This window comes from Phaseolus vulgaris, chromosome 10, assembly GCF_051622355.1.
Source record: "Phaseolus vulgaris cultivar YP4 chromosome 10, ASM5162235v1, whole genome shotgun sequence".
Classification (NCBI taxonomy): Eukaryota; Viridiplantae; Streptophyta; class Magnoliopsida; order Fabales; family Fabaceae; genus Phaseolus; species Phaseolus vulgaris.
In genome coordinates this window covers 29,520,746-29,542,389 of record NC_143507.1, presented here as the reverse complement: position 1 = coordinate 29,542,389, position 21,644 = coordinate 29,520,746, and positions in this window count along the sequence as shown.

Genomic DNA, 21,644 nt, shown 5'->3' with positions numbered 1-21,644 from the left:
AAGGGGAAAGAACTCACTACGGCAATGGCTTCTATCATGATGCAAAGTCTAGGCTTCCTTCGGTCAAGCTACCTTGTTTTAATGGCTCTAGTGATCCTAATGTATATTTAGATTGGGAGGCTAAGTGTGAACAAATATTTGAGATCCATGAGATCCAAGATGAGCATAAGCTTAAGCTAGCCACCCTAGAGTTTAGTGATTATGCCATGAAATGGTTGCATGGAATTGTAAAGGACATTATCTATCACAAGGGTCCTCCCGTGGACTCTTGGAACTCTTTAAAGGATCATATGCGCGCTAGGTTTGTGCCCCCACATTTTAGGAAATACCTCATGTTGAGACTCCAACGGTTTCAACAAGGCACGCTAAATGTGGATGAATATTATAAGGAGCTTGAGACGCTTGTGCTTAAAATTGAATTAGAAGAAAGTGAGGAAGCTATGATTGCTAGGTTTGTGAGTGGTCTTAGGAAGGATATTCAAGACATTGTTGAGTTACAAGAGTATTCATCATTGGGTTCTTTAGTTCATCTTGCAATGAAGGTGGAAGCCCAACTTGCTAAGAAAAACTCTTTCAAAAATACTTCCAATGATGGATACTACTCCAAGTCTTGGAGAAACAAAAATTCTTTTTCTAAACATCCTTCCAAAGATTCTTCTTTCAAACCCAAGGAAACTAAGCCATCTACTTCTAGACCTAAGTCTCCCACTAGAACATCCAATACTATATGCTTTAAATGTATGGGTTATGGTCATATAGCTGCAAATTGTCCTTCCAAACGAAGTATGTACATGCATGAGGGCATTGTAGTTAGTGAGCATGATTCGGATTCTCCTAAGCATTCATTGCATTCTCATGCATCTAGTGAGGAAGAGAGCGAATGTCCACTTGAAGGGGACTTGTTAGTTGTGAGAAGACTTCTTGGACAAGTTTCACAACCTTTTGATGAAAGTCAAAGGGAAAATATTTTCCATACAAGATGTCTTATTCAAAACAACATTTGTTCCTTGATAGTGGATGGGGGTAGTTGTGCAAATGTGGCTAGTACAAGAGTAGTAGATAAGCTTGGATTGCTTACTATCTCTCATACAAAGCCCTACAAATTACCATGGCTTAGTGAAGTAGGAGAAGTAATTGTTAATAAACAAGTCCTCATCCATTTTTCCATTGGAAAATACAAAGATGAGGTATTATGTGATGTTGTGCCCATGGAAGCCACTCATGTTCTTTTGGGAAGGCCTTGGCAATTTGATAGAAAAGTTTTACATGATGGCTTTACCAACAAACTATCTTTTGAATTCCATGGTCACAAGGTTACTTTAAAATATCTCTCTCCAAGAGAAGTCCATGAGGACCAAGTTATCATGAAGAAAAAGAGGGAGAGTGAAAAAGATAAAAAAGATAAGAGTTCTAAGCCTACACTCCTTGTGTCTAGGCGTGACATTGAAAGGGAAATAGTGGCTCATCATCCTCTTTTCTTAGCCATCCCTAGAACTCTTAGAGTAGAATCACTTGTTGATAGTCCTCATTGCTTGGAAAATTTGGTAAAAGATTTCCAAGATGTGTTTCAAGATCCTCCAAATGGACTTCCACCTTTGAGAGGGATTGAGCACCAAATTGATTTGATACCGGGCTCTTCTTTACCAAACCGTCCAGCATATAGGACCAATCCAAGTGAAACCAAGGAAATTCGCCAACAAGTTGAGGCTTTGATTGAAAAAGGGTGGGTGCAAGATAGCATGAGTCCTTGTGCTATGCCTATCATCTTAGTGCCAAAAAAGGATGGCACATGGCGAATGTGTTCGGATTGTAGGGCCATCAATAACATAACAATTAAGTATAGGCATCCCATACCTAGACTAGATGATTTGTTGGATGAATTACATGGTTCAAAAATCTTTTCAAAGATTGATCTTAAAAGCGGCTACAATCAAATCCGTATCAAACCGGGTGATGAATGGAAGACGTCTTTTAAGACCAACTTTGGTTTATATGAGTGGTTAGTCATGCCTTTTGGCCTAACTAATGCACCAAGTACTTTCATGCGCCTCATGCATCATGTTCTTAGACCTTTCATTGGTAAGTTTATTGTTGTTTACTTTGATGACATTCTCATTTATAGCTTATCTTTGAATGACCATAGGTTGCATGTTAGGCAAGTTTTAGAAACCCTTAGGAAGGAACATTTGTATGCTAACCTTGCTAAATGTATGTTAGCTCTTGATCATATAGAATTCCTAGGGTTTGTTGTGAGTTGTAAAGGGGTCCATGTGGACAAAACAAAGGTGGTGGCCATTCAAAATTGGCCTACACCGAAATCTTTGAATGAGGTCCGAAGTTTTCATGGACTTGCTTCTTTCTATAGAAGATTTGTCCCAAACTTTGGTACCATTGCCGCACCACTCAATGACATAGTGAAAAAGGATGTGGTCTTTCATTGGGGAGAAGCACAACAAAATGCTTTTGACACTTTGAAATTAAAATTGACTAATGCTCCCATCTTGGCCCTTCCTAATTTCACTAAGACATTTGAGATTGAGTGTGATGCTTCAAGCATAGGTATTGGGGTTGTTCTCCTTCAAGAGGGCCACCCCATAGCCTATTTTAGTGAGAAATTGAAGGGAAGTCATCTCAATTATTCCACCTATGATAAGGAATTATATGCACTTGTTAGGGCTTTGTTTACTTGGCAACACTATCTTTTTCCCAAAGAGTTTGTGATACATAGTGATCATGAATCTCTTAAATATTTGAAAAGCCAAAACAAACTTAACAAGAGGCATGCTAAGTGATGTGATTCCACTAGCCATATAGAGAAAGGTTCTTGACCTTCTTAGGAATCACCTTGAGTTGGACATTATAGAGGCACTTTTCTTAGAGTTGGATCATTGTTCTAAGACAAGAACTCACCAAAAACTAGTACCAAATCCCAAACTCATTGGATGAACCAATTTTAGTCAAATTGAACCGAACAAAAGAGGTGAAACTAAAAGGAACCGAACAGAAATGATTAAGCACACAAATGAACCGAACAGAATTGAAATTGAAAGGCAAGAACAGAAACAATAGGTGCTGGAAAAACAAGAACAGCTGAACCAAAAACAAGACAACAAGCTTAGAACAAAGAATTAACAAAGAAGAAAGGAAGGAGAAGAGAAATGCTCATGAAGATGGAAGCAGGATGGATGATCTCGCCACTAGAAGTGTGGAATGCTCCTAGATGAGAGTGATGCCGCCACTTGAGGACTCCAATGATCCATCAAGATAAGACTAGAGAAGAAGGCTCCAAAAGCTCTCCAAAGTTCACTCAAAATTTGAGTAGAGTTTTCTAAGATTAATTCCAATCTGAATTTTACAAAGAGAGCACCTCTATTTGTAGCCTAAGGTGCTGAAAATGCAAGCTAAACATTTCAAAAATTCCCTCCTAAAACTAGCTAAAACTGGCGCCTAAACCATGCATGAGGAAGGTGTGACTCTTTCCTTCACTTTGGCACCTTCTATTCTACTCCTACACCTATCTACTAATACACCCCCCCTCCTAAAGCTCCTAACTAAAGCCTAAAAGATGCTAAAACAAAAGAGGTTTCTAATGTTTCCCTCTAAGCACCTTCAACTAAAGAAATTACAAAAAGAGAAAATAAATGTCCTCTAGCTCCCAAAGCTTTGAACATGCTTCTTGTAATCCTTTGAGGTGGACTTTGACCTCCATGGGCGTCCTCCATTTGTGCCTCCACCTCTTCTTGATCTTGTTGATTGGCCTCCATGTCCTCTTGAGCTTGATCTCCATCATACTCCCCGAGTTGGAGAGAATTCGACCACGAATTCTGGAGACCTACAGAAAAAGGAGTTAGATCGCTGACATTAAAAGTATGACTACCTAAGAATGTATCAGGTATATCTAACTCATAAGCATTGTCATTAATCCTCTTGAGGACATGGAAAGGTCCATCCCCTCGAGGCATTAGTTTGGACTTCCTTTGAGTAGGAAAACGAACCATTCATAATGGCACATCATGTGATTCATGTTTAGTTTTACAATATATAATTTTAATTATATTTAATATTCTTGATGCTTATATCATAGTTGTTTGATAACAGGAACATGGCAGATGATAAAGTTTCTCGTTCAAAAGTTGGTAAAGGACCTACAAGATTAAAGAATATGTTTAAGATAAATAAAGATGAAAAAATACATTTGTCTCTTGATGTCCACACTGGTGTGGCCACTGAGTAATATATAAAGAAATAAAGGAGTTATCTCGACGTATTGTCTCGTGAAAGGATCTCTATCTTAATTGAGTTCTGGGATCACGTGACTGACCATGAGAAAAACATGATTTGGCAAGATATTCTGGTATGTAATTGTTTTTACTTTGTTCAATCTAAGGTTCTTTTTGTTAGATTATATGGCCTTAAATGAGAGGGGGGGTGAATTGTTTAATAGAGGTTTTTGAAAACTTGTTAATGTTTAACAAAATTCTTTGTGTGAATCCAGAACAAAAATCAGGTTATCCAAGAATATAAGCACTAAAACAGCAAAGCAACAGAAAAACAATCGGTTGTTTCTTCGAAACAATCGGTTGTTTATACCAGAAAAAGCATAAAGCAAAATTTAAATGAGTTTAGGGTAAGAGAGAGATACACCAACAGTTTATACTGGTTCACTCTTAATCCAAGAGCTACCACCAGTCCCCAGAAAACCACTAGGTAATCCACTAAGTAATCAAACCAGATTACTGTTGAATCAAGTGTGTTCAAGCTTTGAAGAATCCAAATCCTTTGAGTTTGATGTAAGGTTGGATGTGCTTGTTGTTGCTGAGGTGCTTTAGAATAGGATCTGGGGTAGATTATATTTGTAATCCACTCTTTGTTGAATCTAAAGCTTAAGTGTTTTCAAATCTTTTAAGATTAAAGTGTTTTTCAAACTAAGTGAAAAACAACTTGTTGTTTTGTCGAAACAACCGATTGTTTTGGATGGTTGACTTGTTGTCAAACCCAAACAACCGATTGATTCGATACTTTAACCGATTGTTTGTTTGGAATCCTAACAGAAAAAAATAGTTTTGTTTGCTAGAAGAGCTTTAATTGATTTCATAACTGAATACGCTCCTGCTTTAAATGCTTTGACCAAGATTTGAATACAATAAATAGTTTGTTAATGTTTTACAACAAACAAGATGACAGAAAAACAAATTTGAGTTTTAAAAGATTTTTTCAAGCAAATTGAGTTTGAACTTGAGCTTTGGTTATTCAAGAGAGAAGTGGAATTGGATTACTCTGTATTGATTTCAGTTCATTCTGTAATAGTGTAATTCGTTCTGAGATTTGTGTACATTCTGGTGTTGTAAAGCCAAGAAGGGTTGTGTGCTCTTGAGGTTGTCAAGATCAACATTCTTTGTGGTGTATGTGCTAAGCCAAAGGAAGTATGTGTCTTGAGAGGATCAAGGTCACTTCTTTGGTGGTGTGTGTATGTAATTTGGATTTGATTACCTGGTGGATTCCCCAGTGGTTTTTGGGAAACTAGATGTAGCTCTTGGGTTAAGAGTGAACCAGTATAAATTTTTTGTGCAATTCTCTCTTCCTTAAACTCTTTAATTTCAGTACTGTTATATTCTGGTATAAACAACCGATTGTTTCTACGAAACAACCGATTGTTTTTCTGTTGCTTTAATGTTTTGAGCTTTGTTCTTGGCAAACTGAATTCCTAAATCTGGTTTCCTGTAGAGAATTTCATTCTATCCTAAAATGTTTGTGAAAACCCTCTTTAAACCATTCACCCCCCCCTCTAGTTTAAAGCCTTACATCCTAACAATTACAACACAGAAACCACCAAAGTAGTAACCTTGAACCCTTCAAGAAACACACTCCCTTTTGCTAAACACATCAAGAGTATTGATCTTGACCACCTCAACAGCACACAAGATTCTTTGGCAACACAACACCAGAAATACAGTAGGTTGAGAAGGGATTACACTTGTTTACATTACAAACTTAAATCAATAAAATTGCAATCATATTCCACTCTCTTTGAAAACCCAAAGCTTGATGTGAATGTTCAAATCTTGAATTCAACTTTGTCACAACTGCAAAACTCAATTTTTTTTTCTCTTATTTGTTTGAAAACATAAACAAACCATTTATATTTTCCAAACATTGGTCAAAGCAATTAATGAAGGAGTGTATTCAGTTGGAAATCATATAAAGCACATTCAACAACCAAAACAGAATTTTGTTAGGATTTTCAAAGAATCAATCAGTTGAAACCATGAAACAACCGATTGTTTGGTTTGGTAGTTAAGTCAACCAAACTAAAACAGTTTTCAACCTTTTCAAAAACTCCTAAGAGTAAAACAACCGGTTGATTCGACAAGCAACAGGTTGGTTTTCTCTTAGTTGGAAAAACAGTTTATTTTCTAAAAGGTTTTAAATCACATCAGTTTTAGATTCAACAAAGGAGTGGATCACATTCTATTCTACCCAGATCCCTCCCTAAACACAGGAACAACACAAGGCTTGCATCAAACACAAAGGATTTGGATTCTTTAAAGCACTTGATCACTCTTGATCAACAATCTCCCCATATTTGATGAAGACAAATTCCTGGTTGCTTGTGTTGATCTTGAATGAATCTGAAACTGTACCTTTAAAACAAAAACTATGCAATGCACAACATCTCTCATGGAAAGTTATGATCATACATCAACTAGTTTTTCTGCATAAACACAAAAGCAGAAAAACAGCCAAAAACAAAGCAAAAACAACTTCGTACAAACTAATAATGCAGCAGAAATTAATAACAGAATAATAGCAGAGTTATAACAGTTTGTAAGACAACACAAACATCATATTCTCCCCGTATTTGTCTTCAAAAATAGACTTTAGGAAGAGATTTAACAGAATAGTTCAAAATAAAGCAATACAAAGATAGAAAGAACAACAAAGCCTTGACATTCAAGCTTAACAATCGGTTGTTTCAAGAAATTAACCGGTTGTTTTTCTTCAGTCTTCCTTTCCATACTGCAACTCGAAAATTTGATTCTGAACAACTTGAATTTGTTCATCAAGCGTTTGAAACCGTGTATCCATGCTTTAAAATCTATTATCAAAGTTCTGAAAGTTTGAAACACAAATATCATGAAGATTCCTTTGATTTTCCGCAAAGCCATCTAGCCCATTCACCATGTAGCTCTTAAAGGAAGACACTGAAGGAGTCTTATCTCCTTGATGTCCAACACTTGTCCCAACACCAAAATCAGTAGGAGGTTGTTCTGTATATGGAAAATCCTTACCAGCACCTTCAGCATCTTCTTGATATTCTTCACCATGTTCAGCATGAAGGCCACTTGAGGAACCACCTTGTCCACCATCCTTACTCACCCATTTTCCATTGATCTTGGTAAAACCCATATTGCTTAATGATCCATTGTTCACTTCAAATGTTGACTTCACCAACTCAGATGTTTCACCCTCCAGATTCACTTTAAAATAATAAAGAATTTAGAAATCAAGATAGCATAAGGGTAATGATAATCACTTAACCTCATAGACTTTTGTATATGCTCCATGATGATATGTATCCAATTAATCTTGACTTTGTTCATTATGCAGTAGAGGTAGACAAGATCTTCCTCATTTAGAACAAAATGGTTGCTTCCTCTTGGTGTTAGAATCCAAGTGACAAAGAGAGCCAACAATCTTTCATTTAATTTCAGCCCTTCAACCGAACAAGTTCTCACTTGTGCATGAGGATTCTTGAAACAGCTTTTGTAATATTGAATCTTGTTGAAGTCTTCCACCATACCAATGTTTCCTATGTTGATTCTCAACTCAGCATACTTTAGACCAGCCACAACAACCCACACCTCATGTGTGATCTCCATATCCACACCCTTGACATGAGAAACAAGATTGTTACCTTCAAATTTCAAGTTGGTGTAGAAAACCCGAATAAGATCTGGATAGATGTTTCCTTTCATCTCCAAGAACCTCTTCAACCGTTGTTCTTTGAGAAGCCTCCTCACATCATCCAACTTTTGACTCTTCAACTAGCTAAAAGAGACAACTTTTGGGTTGTTTATCACTTTTCTACTTGTTTCAAAGCGATATCTCTCAAACAATTCATTGTCTCCTGAAAACCAGCCCTCAAGACGTCCTACTGATCTCACAACCTTGGTTTTAATCCTTTTTTATGTAGGAGGAGTGGAATCCATGAAAACAGAATGAGAAAAGGCACACACACAAAGGAGAGAATGAGATGTAGCAAGAGATGAGCCAATGGGTTGTTTTTGTGAAGGAAAACAATTGCAGAGGGTTTTATAGCAAAACACAATCCCTCTTAGATCCTTTGGTTGAAGTGGATTTCATTCTTCAAGGTAGAAAGCTGGTCCAACTTTTGCACAGAAAAATGACAACACATAGCAAACAAACACATGCTCAGCGCATGTGACTTTGACTATATATAAAGGCACTTAAATTTCCAAGATATGGAATATATTCCTTTATGACAAGAAGTAACTTCCTTCAGAACCAAATTAGGCTTTTATGTTTGCTTTATTGACTTAAAGACTCCTTAAGATTTAAATTTGCAAAAGATAGAATGTATAAAGAAATTAAATCCATTTATGCAGTGCTGTCAGAGAAGAAACAATCGGTTGTTTCGAGAGAACAATCGGTTATTTTTCTGCAGCAGCAACAGTTTATGAATTTTAAGCAAAAAATGAGAAGAGTTTAAAACATATGCAATTGTTCATATGTAGATGAAGAAATTAATATGAATTAATAATTGAAAAGCAGAGACAGTGAAGGTCTTATCCTTTTGTCATGAAGTTCCTTCAATGAGTCATTGTTTGTGATCAAGAATGCTTCTTTTCGCTTTCAAGACATCTTGAGCTGATACATACCCTTATTTCAGTTCCAAATACACTAATTTTCTTCCAAAAGCTTGATCAGATAACTCAAGGCTTCATGCTTCTTTTAGAATCTGTTAGAATGGATGGCTTTAAACTAGAGGGGGGGGGGTGAATGGTTTAAAGAGGGATTTCGAAAACTTTTAAGTCAAGAATGAAATTATCAAGAAACAATTGCTAAGGAATCTAGTTTGCCAAAACAATAAGCAAAAACAACAGCACCAGAAAAACAATCGGTTGTTTATACCAGTTTACAAAATCAAAATTGAATTTAAAGAGTTAAGGATAGAGAGAATACACACAGATGTTTATACTGGTTCACTCTAAACCCAGAGCTACATCCAGTCTTCTCAGAAACCACTGAGGAATTCCACTAAGCAATCAAACCTAGATCACTTACAACACAACCAAGAAAGTGACCTTGATCCCCTCAAGACACACACTTCTCTTGGCCAACACACCAACACTAAGAATGTTGATCTTGATCCCCTCAAGAACACACAACACTTCTCAGCAAAACACACAAATAAACTTGTTCAACAGAATACAAGGATTACACTTGTTACAGAAGCAAATTTGAAATCAATACAAGCAGAAATCCTATCTCACACACTTTGATCAATCTCAATCTCTAAGCAATCTCAACTCTTTGAAAAACTCAAAAACTTGTGTTCAAATCTTATTACTCGAATATGTTTTTCTGAATATATGAAAGATATTGTTTGTTATCAAATCTTAACAAACTATTAATTGCATTTAAAGATTTGTCAAAGCATTAAAAACTGGAGCATAAACAGTTAGAATCATTTAAAGCTCAGTCAAAACAAAAACAGTTTTTTTGTATGGTACCAAAACAAACAATCGGTTGTTTCCATGAATCAATCGGTTGTTTTAGTTTTAACAGCTCAACCATTTGAAAAACAGTTTTCGACCTTTTCTAAAAACACCTAAGTATAAAACAATCGGTTGTTTTTTTCACTTAGTTTGAAAAACACTTTTCTTTTACAAAGATTGAGAATGCCTATGCTTTGGATTCAATTAAAGAGTGGATTACAAAACTCAAACTACCCCAGATCCTATCTAAGACAGCTCAGCAGCAGCAAGCACAACCAAGCCTTTAACATCCTTCAAAGGGTTTGGATTCTTCAAAGCTTGAACACTACTTGGTTCAACAATCTCCCCCTATTTAATGAAAACAAATCCTTGATGCTTGTGTTGTACCTGATTGAATCTGAAGCAGTTCCTACAAGATACAGTTTTAAGCAAAGCATAGAACTTCTGATATTTGGTTAGCACAGAAACAAATACAGAAATTCAGAGCAAAAACCTATAAGGTTTCACACATCTAAACTGTTTTGCAGAAAAAAAAACTGAAATTAAACACAGCATATATCTCCCCCTATTTGTCTTCACAAATAGACAAAGAGAAGAGATAACACAAGATAATTGTTTTGAATACATCACAATTAAACAGCAAAAGCAGCAAAAAGAAAAAACTGATACATCCACCAATAAAACAATCGGTTGTTTCGATATATCAACAAGTTGTTTTTCTTCATTCATCATCATCAGCATATTGAAGATCAAACATTTGATTCTGTACAGCCTCGATCTGTTCATCTAGAGTCATGAAGCGTGCATCCATGCTATCAAACCTGTTACCAATCCTCTGGAAATTGCTGACACAGAGATCATGGAGATTCCTTTGATTCTCCTCAAAGCTATCAAGCTTATTCATCATGAGTCTCTCAAAAGGAGACATGGTTTGCATCCTTTCTTCTTGATTCCGAACACCAGAACTAGGTTCAGCATCTTGATGTGCTTCAGGTAGATCTTCATGTTGAAAATCCATATCAGCAGGTTCATCTTGTTCATGATCAGCAGCAGCACTAGATGAGGCACCAAAGTCACCATCTTTGCTAATCCATTTGCCACCTACTTTGGTAAAACCCATTTTTATGAGTGATCCATTGCTGACTTGACCAACTCAGATGTTTCATCCTCTAGGTTCACTTCAAAATAGAGTATAAATTTAGATACCAAAACAGCATATGGATAGTGATAGTCACTTAACCTCATTGCCTTTTGCATGTGCTCTTTGATGATGTGGATCCAATTGATTTTGATCTTCTTCATGATGCAGAAGATGTACATGAGATCCTCCTCAGTAAGAACAAAATGATTGCTCCCCCTTGGTGTTAGAATCAAAGTCACAATGAGGGCTAGCAACCATTCATCAAGCTTTAGGCCTCCAACCGAGCAAGTCTTAACTTGAGCATGTTGGTTCTTCAAGTAACTTTTGTAGTGTTGGATTTTGTTGAAATCCTCCACTACTCCAAGGTTTCCCTTGTTAATCCTGAGGCCTGAGTACTTTAGACCAGCAACAACAACCCATACGTCATGGGTTATCTCCATATCTACACCTTTTACATGAGAAACTAGGTTGTTTCCCTCAAACTTGAGATTTGTGTAGAACACTCTTATTAAATCTGGGTAGATGTTTCCCTTCATCTCCAGGAACTTTCTGAGAGATTGATCTTTGAGCAACCTCCTTACATTGTCCAGCTTTTGGCTTTTCAGCCAATCAAAGCACACAACCTTGGGGTTGTTTATCACTTTGGTGCTTGTTTCAAACCTATATCTCTCAATTAGATCATTGTCTCCAGAAAACCATCCTTCTAGCCTTCCTCCAGACCTTATAGCTCTGGTTTTGACTCTCTTTGAGGTGGGAGGAGTCGAGTCCATGATGGCAGAGAAGAAAACAAAGAAAAGCTCACTCACAGATTTTGCAAGAGATGTTGCAATTGGTTGTTCTTCTGGAAGAGATCTGCTGCAACAGATTTTATAGCAGTAATAGAATTAAAAAGCATTCAATGTCATGAGTGGGTACCAGATTTTCAGAGAGAGAGAGAGGACTTGACCCTGCCCTGCACAGAAAACGTCAGAAAAAGCTGAAAATCACATGGTCTTCACATGTGATCTTTGACTAGTCATTAAAGCTCTTGAATTTCCAAGATTTTGGAATATATTCCTTTATGACTATTGTAACTTCTCTCTGAACGTGATCAGCTTTCAACATAGGTTCATTGGCCAAGGATTCTCTCTTTAAATTGATCTGCAACGGATAGAAATTCAAAATAGAAATTAAATTGATTTCTTTACAATGCAGTCAGGCTCAAAACAATCGGTTGTTTTTCTGCAGCAGTTAAAACTGATTTTGAATTTTAACCATGAGCAGAAAGAGTTCAAAGCAGATGAAGTTAAGCATTTTAAAGAAGATATTTAAACATGAATAAGAACTTTAAAACAGAAATTAAGAACAGAGAAAGGAAGGTCTTATCCTTTATGTTGTTCTTTCAATGAGCCATGTGCTTTGTGATCAAGAAGCCTTTTTTAACTATTGAGAGCCTTTGGACAGATGCAGAGCATTGATTCAGCTTCAATGTTGGTCTTTTTCTTCCAAAAACTTGATCATATGACTTTGTCCCTCTTATTCATTTAGATTTCCTGCACAAAAAGAATTCAAGCAGCAAGATTTGGTCCCCTCACAAATTTGGGTCCATTTGGCTTTTCTTTGTTGTTAGAAACTTCACATCCCTTAGGAATCCATTTCATAAAGCCTCTTGGAACTGAATATTTCCTAATTTTACAGAACCTAACAGAATGGTCTTTCTTCATGCAGTAAAAGCATGTAACAACCGGTTGTTTCGTCTTAACAATCGGTTGTTTTTCTGGCTTTCTTGAAAAACTTTTTGAAAACTTATCTTGTTTGTTTTGTGTATTAAAGCCTAAACCAGCCCTTCCAAAAACACAGTTTTGAGATGCCAAGACATTCTCAAAGTTAGATTTTCCTTTCGAAAGCTTATCCACAGTACTTACAAGAGAGTGCACTTTCTTTTCAAGGTTTTCACAATTTTCACAAATGAGAGTGTCACACTTGCAAGAAGAGTTTTTCAAATGTGTTTCTAATTTTTCAAAATCACTTTTTGCTTTTTCCAGATCTTCTTCAAGTGATTTAACTCTCTTTTCAAGCCAATTGTTAAGATCTTTCAATCGGTTGTTTGAAAGAACCAATCTATTAGCTTCATCATGTGTTTCTTGAAAAGCTTCAAGCAATTCACTGTAATTTTGTTCATTTAAAGAAGCATATGAACTTACCTCACTTGAGCTACTTGACTTATTATCTCCTTCAACAATTAAGCATAAGTTTGCCTTTTCTTCCTTACTTGATGATGAACTTTTATCATTATAAGCTCTTCTTGATTTACCTTTCTTCTCATGCTTCTTGAAGTTTCTCTTCCTTCTGTTGGGACATTTAGTTTTAACATGACCCTTCTTTTTGGATTCTGAAGAGAAAGATTCAGCAGAAGATTCTTTTTTTTCCATCAATGCACTCCTTGGATTCTTGTGATACTCTTCAAGGGTATTCCACATTTCTTTGGCAGACCTACATTCTGAAACCTTGAGCAGTTCATTAGAATCAAGTGAAGATACAATGATGTGTTAGAAAAGATGGCTTTAAACTAGAGGGGGGGTTAATTGTTTAAAGAGGTTTTCGCAAACTTTTCGAAGCTAGAATGAACTTATTTCAGAAACCAATTGATTCAGCAATTCAGTTAGCCAAAACAGCAAGCAAAACTGTTATACTAGAAAAAACAATCGGTTGTTTCTTCGAAACAATCGGTTGTTTCTTCGAAACAATCGGTTGTTTATACCAGCAAACAACAAACAAACTGAATTTAAAGAGTTAAGGATAGAGAGATTGTACACAGTTGTTTATACTGGTTCACTCCAAACTAGAGCTACATCCAGTCTTCTCAGAAACTCTGAGGATATCCACTAAGCAATCACCACTTGATCACTTACACCACAACCAAGAGAATGACCTTGAAAACCTCAAGACACACACTCTCCTTGGCCAACACTAAGATTGCTGATCTTGAACACCTCAAGAACACACAGCCAATCTCAGCAACACACACAAACAAATTGTTCAGCAGTTTACAAAGATTACACTTGTTAGAGATGAATATCTGAAATCAATACAAGTAAAATCCTATTCAGCACCTTCATCAATCTCTCAACTCTTTAGCAATCTCAGAACTCTTTCGAAAAACTCTTAGATCAAAAACTATGTTTCAAGATTCTTAAAACATAAAAACAGTTTTTCAGAAAATATTTAAGAATATAGTTTGTTATCAAATCTTAACAAACTCTTAATTGCATTTAAAGTTGATTGGTCAAAGCATTTAATGACTGGAGCGTATTGAGCATTTAAAGCTCAGTCAAAGAAAACAGTTTTTCTGTTATGGTTTTAAAACAAACAATCGATTGTTTCCTCGAATCAATCGGTTGTTTTGTTACTTAATGTACCGCCCTGGTGGTCGGGTGTGATGACGTGGCATCCTGCTACAGTGTAGGCGTGTTGACAAGGCGCCAGGTTGGCAGAAGGAAGGAAGTCGGGGGACACGTGTAGTCGCCAGTTGTTAAGCTGGCGTGTTCCGACTTCCAGCTTACCAGAATAGGCGATCGCCAGGTTGAAAATGAAGTCGCCAGATGTAGACCCAGGCGACCAAGCAGTCGGACATCGCCGAAGATGAAGGAGAAGCAGATTATGAAGGCGGCCGGCGAGACCACAGGGAAGGTGTATGAAGGCCCCTAACTCGCCAGTTCCAGTATAGATCGCACTCCTAAGTTAGCTATGCACTGGGCAGTACCATGCATAAGTAACTTAGCTAAAATGAGAGCAGAAGCAGCGCCAAGTCAGGGAGCCTCCAGATGATGGCACGTGTACAGTTGGATGCGAGCCACGTGTCCAAGTCTGTAACTGCCAGGAGAGAGAAAGCCACCAGGTATATAAGAGTTCTTAACAGACTTTCTGAGGTACGCACGTTCAGTTCATACACTTTACGCTTGCGAGTTAGAGCTGACTGTGAGAGAGGATTTGCACGGTTCTAGTTCTCTTAGTTTTTGGTGATACCGTCACTGACTTGAGCGTTGGAGTGCGATCGGCCGCAGCGGCGCCGTGCTGTGTCTTTGCAGGTTCTTGAAGTAGATCCCGGAGAGGAACGAAGGTGAGAAGCAGTGCGCACGTCGATCCTTTGACGAGGCATTCTCCAGCGTTCCGGTCAACAGGCAGGATCATCAGGCGCCCACCGTGGGGCCGTGTAAAACTTGCTCCCATCCACAGCGCGAGTTCGTGGAAGTTTTCGAGGTTTTCTGCGTGGTTGTGTGCTGGTGCAACCGTCGCTCGCAGTTTCTTTGAGTTTCGTTTGGTGAATCTGCGTTTTGAACCGTTCGTTTGGCTTTTCGATCGGTGGAGTAAGGTTTTTTTTGCTGATTGCGCGTAGTCTGTTTGGTGGAAGTTCGAGTTCTTTCGCTTGTTTGGTTGTTCGCAGGGAAGCGGTGTTTCTGGAGAAGTCGTGGTTTTCTTTGAAGGCTTACGGTGTTCTTGAGTTTTCTTGCACTGTTTCGCACTGTTTCTCCGATTGATCACTGATTCGATCGAGGCTGAAGTGTTGTTTGTTGCATTCCTGTGATTCGCTGAAGTTAATGAGAAAAATGAGAAGCAATCGTTCCAGTCCCGTGGCGCCTGTCGCTGCTGAAGGCGACACCGCCATGACCATGGCGCAGATGGCAGAGATGATGCGCTCGTTACAGGCAACTGTGGAAGCCTCGCGCGTGGAGCAAGCGAGGATACATGAGGACCTGGTCGCCTCTCGCGCTAGGAACGAGGAGCTCAGCAAGGTGACTGAGGAGCTGCGTCGAGCTCTTCAGGAGCAGCAAGGACGTTCTTCTGCTGAAGAGGTGGCGCCGTCAACGCCACCTCGTGTTTTCCCAATGCCTTTTGTTCAGGCGATTACCGACACGCCTATTCCCACGAGCGTGGTTCCGGTTAAGGCTGTCTTTACCGGCGTGGAGGATCCAGAGGCTCATCTGACCACGTTCCACACGCAGATGATGCTGTCGGGAGGGTCAGACGCCGTCTACTGCAAGATGTTCGTGAGTACACTCCAGGGAACGGCGATGGAGTGGTTTGTGAGCCTGCCTAACGGCCACATAACCAATTTTCAACAATTCTCAAAGATCTTCGTTGAACAGTACATCGTGAATAAGGCACCGCCCAGGGTGTCTTATGATCTGTTTGATATAAGGCAGTACCATGGGGAGTCCCTCAGAGACTACCTCAATCGCTTCGGAGCTCAGATGGTCAGATCGCCGGCCAAGGATGAAGAAATGCTGGTCTATGCCTTTAAGAAGGGCGTGCAGCCAGGGCCATTCTGCGAGGCCTTGATCAGGGCTCATCCAGCGACGTTTGCTGAAGTCAGGCGACTTGCGGTGGCCCACATCGCCGACGAGAGTGAAGTCGCCGAGAAGAGAGGCAGCGTGGCTCGACGATCTGGTTAAGAGCGGTTTCCTAAATGACTATCTGCTAGATAGAAGGACGGGGGGAGCGTCGAGTTCCCAGCCAACAGGTGGAGAAGCCCAGCAACACGAGATGCCTATCCATGGGGAGATCCACACCATTGCAGGGGGTTTCTCAGGTGGTGGATGCACCGCATCGCAGAGGAAAAAGTATGCGCGATCGGTGATGACAGTGGACATGTTTGAAGATCACTCGCCGGAAGTGGACATTACGTTCACAAAGCAGGATCTTCGGGACGTTGTGCCTCATGACAACGATCCCATAGTTATTTCGTTGGTTACGGCGGGAAGGAAGGTCCACAGAGTTCTGGTGGACCAAGGAAGCTCGGCAGACGTGATGTTCTGGCCGACTTTCACGCAACTGGAATTGCCCCTTGACCAGCTAAGGCCCTATGGAGGGTGCTTATATGGGTTCGCTGGCGACCAGGTGGAGGTCAGGGGGTACATTGAGCTGAGAACCACGTTTACAGATGAGGCTGGGTCGAGGACGGAGAAAATCAAGTACCTCATCGTAAACGCCCCCTCAGCGTATAACATCCTGTTGGGAAGGCCCACTCTTAACAGGATAGGTGCCATTCCGTCGACTCGGCACATGAAGGTGAAGTTGCCGTCCATGGAAGGGGTGGTGATCACGATCAAGTCTGATCAGAAAGAAGCGAAAAGGTGCTATGAGAATAGCCTGAAAAACAAAAGATCAGTGAGTTATGTAACAACCACCCCACCTCCCGGTGTGAAGCCCAGACCGCCGGTAACAGAGGAGGCCGCCGGAAGAGACGTGGAAATGGTGGATGCTGAGCTGGGGGAGAGGAATGCTGGCCTGGAGGAGGAAGAGGCGCGGAATCGCCCCGAGGAAGAAAGGGAACAGGGAATCGCCAGGGCGGTGATCGCCAGAGAATCCATGCCCAAACCTGTTGAGCGGTGGCTCGAGAAGGAGATCGGAGGGAAAATCTTCAAGCTCGGAAGATCTCTGGAGGTCGATCTCCAGGACCAGATCGCCAAGGTGATTGAGCGGCATCTGGACGCGTTTGCTTGGTCCGCTTCGGACATGCCCGGGATCGATCCCGACTTCTTGTGCCATCATCTGGCGATGGACAACATGGTGAGACCGGTGCGACAAAGGAGAAGAAAATTCATTGAGGAGAGGAGGCAGGCGATCAGGGACGAAACACAGAAACTCCTCGCTGCAGGCCACATCAGGGAAGTCCAGTACCCTGAATGGTTGGCAAATGTCGTACTGGTGAAGAAGAGTAACGGGAAATGGCGCATGTGCGTCGATTTCACCGATCTGAACAAAGCTTGCCCAAAGGATTCATATCCTTTACCAAGCATTGATGCCCTGGTTGATAGTGCTGCAGGGTGCAAGCTGCTGAGTTTCCTGGATGCCTTCTCGGGCTATAATCAGATCAAGATGCATCCCATGGATGAAGAAAAAACAGCCTTCATGACGGAGAGGTCGTGCTACTGCTATAAGGTGATGCCGTTTGGGCTGAAGAACGCGGGGGCCACGTACCAGAGGTTGATGGATCGAGTACTTGCACCGATGCTGGGAAGGAACGTGCAAGCCTACGTCGATGACATGGTCGTGACCTCGCAGGAGAAGAGCAAGCACGTTGCGGATTTGGAAGAATTTTTCACGACGATCGCCAAGTTCAAGTTAAAGCTCAACCCGGAGAAATGCATTTTCGGCGTGGAGGCTGGAAAGTTTTTGGGTTTTCTCTTGACTGAAAGGGGGATAGAAGCTAACCCAGACAAGTGTGCCGCCATCTTGGCGATGAGAAGCCCGGCTACGGTGAAAGAAGTCCAGCAGCTAACAGGTCGGATGGCAGCCCTATCTCGCTTCGTGTCAGCTAGCGGAGAAAAGGGGCATCCCTATTTTCAATGTCTGCGGCGCAATAACAAGTTCGTTTGGACGAAAGAGTGCGAGGAGGCTTTCGTCAAACTAAAAGAGTATCTGGCGAGCCCGCCGGTTCTGTGCAAACCGCTGGCGGGAATCCCTCTCAGGCTGTATTTTGCTGTGACTGAGAGGGCGGTGAGTGCGGTGCTCGCCCAGGATCAAGATCAGGCTCAGAAGCCTATTTATTTTGTGAGCAAGGTGTTGCAGGGCCCCGAAACGAGATATCAGGCCCTGGAGAAGGCTGCGCTGGCTGTGGTGTTTTCGGCGAGGAGGTTGCGCCACTACTTCCATAGTTTCACAATACTGGTGATGACTGACCTGCCCATCCAGAAGGTCTTGAAGAAACCCGACGTTGCGGGAAGGATGGTGAAGTGGGCAGTGGAGTTGTCAGAGTTTGATATTAAATATGAGCCGCGAGGCCCGATCAAGGGGCAAGTCTTTGCAGATTTCGTGGTCGAGCTCTCATCGGAGGCGGCGCGGGTTGAAGGAGACGATTTCCGTTGGGTACTTTCGGTGGACGGATCGTCGAACCAGCAGGGCAGCGGTGCTGGAGTCATATTGGAAGGACCCAACGGGGTGCTGATTGAACAATCTTTGAGGTTTGCCTTTAAAGCCAGCAACAATCAAGCAGAGTACGAGGCGCTGATCGCCGGGATTTTGCTGGCCAAGGAGATGGGAGCTAGGGTGCTGATGGCTAAGAGTGACTCGCTGCTAGTCACGGGGCAAGTAACAGGCGAGTTCCAGGCTAAAGATCCACAAATGGCGGCTTACTTGGCGTACGTGCAGGAATTGAAGAGTTCCTTTGCCTCTTTTGAAGTAGTACATGTGCCCCGAGAGCAGAATGCCCGAGCTGACTTGCTTGCTAAGCTCGCCAGCTCCGGCAAGGCGGGTAGGCAGAGGACGGTGATTCAAGAAACTCTGAAGACGCCGAGGGCATTTGTAGCAGATCACCTGGTCCTTCAGATAAGCAGGTCGACGGAGAGAGCAGCGAGAAGCCATAAGTCCTTGACGCAAGACACTCTGAGATCGCCGAGAGTTAGAGCATGTCGAGGAGAGAAGGTGGATGTGATGCAGGTCTGCGCCGCCCATGAGCCAGACACTTGGATAACGCAATACAAACGGTGCCTGGCAGATGGCCTCCTCCCGCTGGATCCGACAGAAGCTAGGAAGGTAAAGAAAAATTCCAGCAAGTATACGTTGATTGATGGCGATCTGTACAGGTTTGGGTTCACTCACCCACTCCTGGAATGCATACACGGCGAGAAGTGCACGAGAATTATGGCAGAGCTCCACGAAGGTATATGTGGAAGCCACGTCGGGGGTCGAGCTCTGGCCGCGAGGACTCTCCGTGCAGGCTACTATTGGCCATCTATGAGAGAAGATTGCAAGAAGTATGCCCAGTGCTGCAAACAATGCCAGCAGCACGCCGATTGGCACAAGGCACCTCCCGAGGAGTTGAAGTCGATCTATAGCCCTTGGCCGTTTCATACTTGGGGAATCGACATCCTGGGACCTTTCCCGCTGGCGATCAGGCAAATGAAGTACTTGGTGGTGGCGATTGAGTATTTCACCAAGTGGATTGAAGCAGAACCAGTGGCCCAGATCACCGCACACAAGATCGAAGGTTTTGTATGGAAGAACATCGTGTGCCGGTTTGGAGTGCCTAAACGCCTGGTGTCAGATAATGGGACGCAGTTTGCAAGCCACCTGTTGAAGAAACTTTGTGAAGGGGTTGGAATTCAACAAGTGTTTGCATCCGTCGAGCACCCTCAGACAAATGGCCAGGTGGAGTCAGCTAATCGGGTGTTGTTGAGAGGTTTGAAGAGAAGGCTTGAGAAAGCCAAGGGAAGTTGGGCTGAGGAGGTGCCCCGTATAGTCTGGGCGTACCACACCACCGAGCAGTCAGGAACCCACGAGACCCCGTTCAGCTTGGTCTATGGATGTGATGCCATGATTCCAGTGGAAATCCAGGAGAGCTCGCCGAGATTCCAGAACTTCGTAGAGGAAGACTCGAATGAAGAGAGAAGGCTGAACCTGGATCTGCTGGATGAGGTCAGGGAAGAAGTGAGGTTGAAAGCTGAAGCGGTGAAGAGAAGGGTCGAACGAAGATACAACTCTAAGGTGATGCCAAGGCAGTTTAGAGAGGGCGATCTGGTGATGAGGAAGGCCCACCAGTACGAGATGGAGAATAAACTGTCACCCAAGTGGACTGGACCGTTCAGAATAACCGAGGCGCTCGGGAACGGGGCCTACCGCTTAGAGACGTTGGAAGGAGGGGCGATCCCTCGCACCTGGAACGCCACGCACCTGAAGTTGTACTATAGTTAAGAGCTTTGTAAGTGAAGACAAACACAATGTTATATTACAATGTCTCTGTTAAAACAGTTTGAAGGGGGCACTCTTTTTTCCCTAAGGAGGGTTTTTAATGAGGCCACCCAATAAAAGAAGAGTTTTCGAAGTATAAGGTGTTTTCAGATTGCATGTGTGCTATTTTCAAAAGTTTTGAAGAAAGACCTTGTCATTTGTACATGATTTAAGGCAAGAAAATATATATCTCGTGCTTTCTAAAAGGTTTTAAGTCCTCATCGTTTTTCGGCGATTGGAGGCACCAGGTAAGTTTTAAGTCCTCATCGTTTTTCGGCGATTGGAGGCACCAGTTAAGTTTTCAAAGTCCTCATCGTCTTTAGGCGATCGGAGGCACCAGATGAAAGACCTCAACGCCCTCGCGCGTCCTGAGGCAAGTAAAAGACCTCCTCGCCGTCGAGCGAGTGCAGGCGAGAAAGAGAAAAAGTCCTCCGTGTTTCTGGGAGCGAGAAGATGTAACTCCTGGGGCAATGTAGAGGCAAGTTAAAAGACCTCCTCGTCGTCGAGCGAGCGCAGGCGAGAAAGAGAAAGGTCCTCAGTGCATCCAGGGGGGAGGAGATGTACACCCTGGGCAAGTTGAGGCACCAGATAAAGTCCTTCTCGCCGTCAAGCGAGTTAAGGCCAGTTAAAGACCTCCTCGCCGTCGAGCGAGTGCAGGCGAGAAAAAAGAGAAGGTCCTCAGTGCATCCAGGGGGGAGGAGATGTACACCCTGGGCAAGTTGAGGCACCAGATAAAGTCCTTCTCGCCGTTGAGCGAGTTCAGGCGAGTTAAAAGACCTTCTCGCTTATGTGCGAGCATAGGCAAGATAAAACCCTTCTCGTCTCGAACGAGCTCAGGTATGGCGAAGAGGGTGGAAGAAGCTTGAAAGGTGGCTAAGGTAGGTTCGAAGAGAACGCCTAGTCAGCCGGTCTTTTGCTCTGAAGTTTAGGGGGGCAAAGGAAGATCCCAAAGGGCGCTTCTACCCCAAATAAAGAAACGATTGCCAAAGCATGGGGCTAGGAAAAGCTGATGTTACCAAGAGGTCTTGGCGATCGGGAAGAGTTTAAACGACGGC